Below are 6,594 nucleotides of genomic sequence, written 5' to 3' on the forward strand. Positions count from 1 at the left end.
AGAATGATAGCAATTTATAAAAAGTGTGAGTAGAAATAGCTGAAAACTTAATTTATCTATAATTTTAATTGTAATTTACCATGTGTTGGCTCGTACATTTTGTACAATACAAATGAGTTCAAAGTTGAACAGATATTGCAATATGCATGTTTTGTCACGATTTTAAACGATTCATATTTCAGTAAGTTTACGTGCTACACCGAATGAATGTATGAGCCATAAAAACTTTAAATGCGGTTTTCATAAATACCACACGGAGATTAGTATTGAATGGTATGGTTAAAATGAATCCCAAGATGCAGAAATTAATTCGGTATGAAACAATGGTCTTTCAATTGTTAAGTTAGTGGGGATCAAGAATAGAGCTGTAGTTTCGTATCACAATAAGGAATGTGAAAGCGGAATTTAATTTGGCGGATAGTATTCCCATCATTAAATACAGATTCGTTGGCATAAACATATTCATTTCACCCTGACGTAATTGTAAGAGTTATATGTTTTAAAATCACAAACTTTTTAATTAAAGTGCGAAGAAGATATAATCGTTATGAAGTGTTTCCTGAACACCCGAACAGTTTTGACAATTTACGTTGAGATTGGAAACGTGATTTTGCTTGATATTCAGTAAAAGTATAACACCGATAATTGCATTCTTTGAACATTAAATTTAATTAATATTATCGTAATATTCTTCTTTCAGGAAATCAAAGAATTACACAAAGGGACACAAGAGAAGTAATGACGATGATTTCGAAGCATTGAGTAAAAGGAAAATTGAAGAGTATTCCAGGGCCATCGTTTAAGTTACACATCACCATTGTCATTTCCTTTATAATTCAATGTGAAATGATTATTTTTAGACAACATTTAAAGGCATTTCGAGCGAATGCAGACTATGATAAACACATACATTCAAGTTCAAGCTTTAAATTACCGTTTAAGCCAATAAAAGGGGGGTCAAGTTATTTCTAAGAAAAATCTCTCCACTTGAAAAGCAAACTCTAAATATTGAACAGTCCGCCATGACAGTTCTTCCAAAATGACCTTTCAACTTTAGGGCAGCAGTTTATGCTTAAATCTCTATTCTAAATGTTAATCAAGCAATAATAAGATACTCAAGGTATAAAAGTTTCAGGAATAATGATATTTTTGATTTACAGTGTATTGAGCATGTGAAAACATGTCTATCAGTCAAAAAAAAATATCTTTTTATTGGGAATTTTTCACTTAACGGAAGTACATATGACGCAATGGTGACGTCATACCTATAACTAAACCCGTCACTGCATTTTTTTATGAAAAACACTTTCGATTAGTCCTTCATACATAAATACACCCAAAACTAGCTCAATGTGATAGTCTGTGTCAGATTTTCCAGTTTCATTGCCTGTCACCCAAGTGCCTGTGCGTCTGTTTGTTCTAAGGCGTTTAGGCCCAAAATGCCATTCTTTGAGGTTTTTCAACTGAACCTGGACTCAAATGGCATTCTAAGCATCAAATGGGGCAGTTCTACACATCTATGCACACATTTCAAGTTCTCGCAGTCAAATTTTCAACAAATTTGGACATTTTCAGTGCTCGTATGATTGCAGACGACTCATTTTTTTTAAAAAAAATAGGCGAAAGTTGTGAAAACAAGGAAATAGCATATTTCGATCAACCGGACAAGATAAATGCAATTAATTGTGAAAACTTGCCAGAAATAGTGAAATGCAATACATTTCTTGCCAAAAATGACACTTTTAAAACAAAGCAGTTTGGTCCCTTTTAGGTTACACACCACCATTGTCATTGCCTCTATAATTCAATGTGAAATGATTATTTTTAGACAACATTTAAAGGCATTTCGAGCGAATGCAGATTATGATAAACATATATATTCTTAAAGTACAAGCTTTATATTACCGTTTAAGCCAATAAAAAGGGGGGTCAAGTTATTTCTAAGAAAAATCTCTCCACTTGAAAAACAAACTCTAAAAATTGCACAGTCCGCCATGACAGCTCTTTCAAAATGACCTTTCAACTATAGGGCAGCAGTTGATGCTTATATCTCTATTCTAAATGATAAATCAAGCAATAATAGATACTCAAGGTATAAAAGTTTCAGGAATAATGATATTTTTGATTTACAGTGTATTTAGCATGTGGAAACATGTCTATCAGTCATAAAACATTATTTTTATTGATAATTTTCCGTCATACCTTTATACCTTGCTCGTCATAGTGTTTGGAATATTTGGAAATATCATGTCCGTCATGTTTTATGGATTCAAAGTACCTAGGACGTCTACACATGCAATAATAACGTGGCTTGCTATAGTACATCTTACAGGATGTGTCCTATTCTCCGACGGAGTCATCGAACTTTGTTATAAAGTAACATTCAAAAACAAACTCGGCTGCAAAATGATGTATTTCTTGAACCATCGGGTTGTTATCACGTCAGGTTTCATGCTTTTGTCTGTGGCTGTTGATCGGTACCGGAAGATTTGTCGACCCTTTGGATGACAATTTTCAATTAAATCAGCAAATATTTCATTCCTAATTATCGTTATTGCAGCAATGGTACATTCGTTAAGCTATCTTGTAACTATGGATGTTGTTCATGTAAACGTTTCAGAAGCAGATAGTGGAAAAAACAATTAAGGCATCTTATTGCACACACTCAAAAGACCCTGCATTAAAAACTGCTATTACCGTATTCCATGCTTTAGATATTTTGACATTTTATTCGGATGTAGAATTTTGTACGTTTTGATATCCAGAGCTCTATGGGTGTCACGAAACCATTTTAAACACGCTTACAAAAGAAAGGGGTGTTTAGCGGATTGTCATCAAGAAAGGAAGAATACAATTATCTGGTGTGACGTAGCCAGAAGTACGGAAGAAACATCATTTTTTGAAATACTAACATATTTTACAAATAATTGTGCAGTGAAGTCAACCATGGAACCTTCACGTGTGCCGGATATTCAGAAAAAAATCGGGCATGAACAGCTTGACTCGAATGCTGATCCCAACTATGTTAAATCAGGCGACATTGGTGCTGTCAAGGATAAGGACATACACCTTAAAATTAACACACATGGGGATGACGGACCAAGTGACAAGGAAAAGTTGTTTGTTACTTTCCAAAGCAACACTGGTCCAAAAGGTAACAAAAACAGACGATATCATGCAAGGAGAACAAAGCTAGATCCCGATGAACGAAAGGTTACGCTGATGATGATTGTCATAGCAATAGCATCTGTATTTAGCTTCGTGCCCTCCTTTTTGCAAATTTAACAGAGAACGAAAATTCAAGGGAACAAGAATTCAGCGTTGAAATACAAATCGCTTTTGGATCATTTATGTTAAATAATGCCGTCAATCCGTACATTATTGGATTGTTTAATTCGAAGTTCAGACAATTTCTCAAAAACTTTTTTGCAAATTGTATCGGAAGAAATAGATTTTGAACGTGAAATAACCCCAGACAAACATCATAGTTGTCGATTGTATCTATTGATACTATTTATTTAGCAGTACTGGGAAACGCTCGTGAGAAGTGCTGATTTCTCTATGATACTCAATAACAATCATTTAGTTAACGCTTCAAATATCTTTGGGCTCCTCCTGATATAATTATGTTTAAAATTACTTGTATACGTCTAGATATTTGTATGTATGTGTTATGCCTTAACGTAGTTACATACGTACTGGTTGACATGTGAAGGAGCTCTAACGCTTTTATTTTTGGCGGTTGTTTATACGATCCTGTTAACAGAACAGATACGATTCGTAACGGAAAAGATAAGTATCAAAATCATTTTTACTTTTGTATCAATACCATGACCATTCGACGGAGCGCTACTAAAGTCTATCTCACGTCGGCGTCCTGTATATATATCATTTTAAATCCAAGTGCTTTGATGAAGTTTTTTTTGTTGTAAAATCAGCCTGTAGTATGCCTCAATATTTATGCCAAAAACTACAGAAACAAGCTCAGTAGCAAAAGGTTTAAACATAAACCCAGTTTAGTGGCACTCGGTAAACGCCAAAGACATAGAACATAAAATCACAAACAAGAAACATACAAGAACAGCACAAAACTCCAGAAACAGCACAGTGCATACATACTATATATATATAAAAAATAGGTATGTTTATCAAGAATTGTCAGGAACCGCCTTGGAACGGTCAGTAAAATGTAAATTTACTGGGGTTTAAACCAGTTTATGTGCACAAACTTCACTCTCATCCGAACAATCCTTAATAAAGATAGAACGCAAAAGGTAAATGTAATCAAAGTATGTATTAACTTCAAAATCATGGAATACGTTTTAAGTGTTTTTTTTTTTTATATAATACTTGCGTGCTATCTTCTATAGTTCATGTATGTAAATAACCACTGATATGAATAGTTTAACATAATGAAGACCGTCAAATAAAATTTAACTTGACAGTTTTTAAATTATTGTCAAATGTTCACCAATTAATAATATCTATTTGCGCATTTTTAATCTTTTAAATTGATTTTGTTTTCTTTAAGGCTGTTTTAACACTTAAATATATGTTGAAACATTCGACCTTTTTTATTAAATCTAGGTTTGGCTAATAGGGATTTTTGTTGATACCCGAAAGTATTAAAATATGCTAGGCATAAAAAATGTAGTCAGGGACTGTTGTTATTTTTTCTTTCTATTTCAGTTTGTAAATTGTTGGTCACATGACGTTTTGTGTTAAAATAAATCCATTTGACAGTAAAATGTAGTGAATTTATATGTCTAATGCGTATGAAAAAAGCCATTATATTTAAATGTAAATATGTCCACTCGTGTTTATATTGTCATTAAAAATCAACAACTTGTAAGTATCCTGCCATGTATTGCCAATGATTTAAAACGTTATAAGCTTCCTAGGGAATAATTCAGACAAACAAATTATATTTCTCTTGGTTAGATTTTACGCAAGTATTAACCCTTTTTGACTTAGAATTATTTGAAAAACTGATTCAGGATTAAAGGCTTTTGTACAGATTACAACGAATGGAATTAGTTAAACTAATCGTTAATTAGTGTATAATTTAAATATTGGAACAATGTTGCACTTATTTGAATATTGTCTGATTTGCAAAACCAATGAACTTGACGTAGGAATAGTCAAGCCCACTCGCCGGACTCCGACTCTTATTTTCTATTATTTGTTTTCCAGAAAGTTAATGTATGTGCCTATGCGAATTTGCAAATAACGTTTGCAAAGTGTATAACAGATGCTTTAAATGCACGAATAGAGAAGATGGGAGACAAATACATATACTTCCACGTATACGTGTAACTATCCGTACAAGTAGCTTCTTTATTTTAAAGGCGTTTGAAAAACACTAGTTGCAACGGCACTCACAAAAAAAGTGTAGACATATCCGAATGAATGACGTAACTTTCAACAAATTTTCCACATGTGTTTTGCTTACATGTTACGTTTTGCAACCCGTCAATATAATTTTGTTATATTCACGCTTTCATCTACAAAACTGTATCACCATGACTTAATAGTGTACATAAAACTCTTTTTGGTTTGCATGTATTGTGTCTAATACCAAATGGATTAAGGGGAAGGAGATGGGTTTGATTTATGATGCATGTGTATTTTTAGGTTTATGTAGATACATGTATAATCCTTTTTATAATATTGCAATAAATAATAAAGTTTGTACAAAGTTACAGACACATGTTTTGTTACATATAGAATTGTTTCTACGAATACTGACAGTTTACTTACAAATAAACATACGAGTGCAACGAACAATGACAATAAACGAATAATTAGGAAAAGTACTTCAATATACAATACCTCTACAAAGTACTTAAAAGTGATTTTTGTTAGCGACATTTTTTCTTAGCTCTCAATGATAAAAAATATTAATTCAATTAATGATGGTTACGGGTCTTTGTGTCTTTTTAAATATGTGTACATTTTCAAGGCCTCACGCTAACTCAGGGTAAAAATGATAACACAAAAGGAGTATGTTTGCAAAGTCTCATTTCCTGTCGAGCAAATTTGGTTTAAAACCTTCAAAATATTATTTTAATATGTAGAATGAATACTAACAAAATATCGGTATCATTCAAGTATCAAGTCAAACATATCCAAAAACGTATACATTATGTTTCGGAATCTTTACAATCTACCTTAAGAGCCCCTGCTTACTTTTAAATTATATGTTAAGTGTCCATTGATTTAGCGTAGCGAACGCTTACCTTGTAGTTGCGTGTTAAGGGTCATCGCTTCCGCTAATGGTGCACAGGTATGAAAGCATGCTTTGAAAAGAGGGGTGTATAAATTCGTTTTCATTTAAAGGCCTAGTTTAAGGAATGTTTGGCATGATAATCCCCTCCTGTGCATCAGGGGCCAATTTCCTGTGTATTCGTTTATTGGCTCAGGGCCATTTAGGGTCCATTTTTATAATAAAACTTCCAGAACTGCACAGCAAGATGCTTAGATCAGAGGTCTGATAAGAAGAATCAAGGCAAGCAGATAAAGATCAATAAGCAAAGTTTGTGAACTGTACACTGTTTTTTTTTTTTTTTTTTTTTTTTTTTGGGGGGGGGGGCA

Source organism: Mya arenaria, chromosome 10 (assembly GCF_026914265.1).
Source record: "Mya arenaria isolate MELC-2E11 chromosome 10, ASM2691426v1".
Lineage (NCBI taxonomy): Eukaryota > Metazoa > Mollusca > Bivalvia > Myida > Myidae > Mya > Mya arenaria.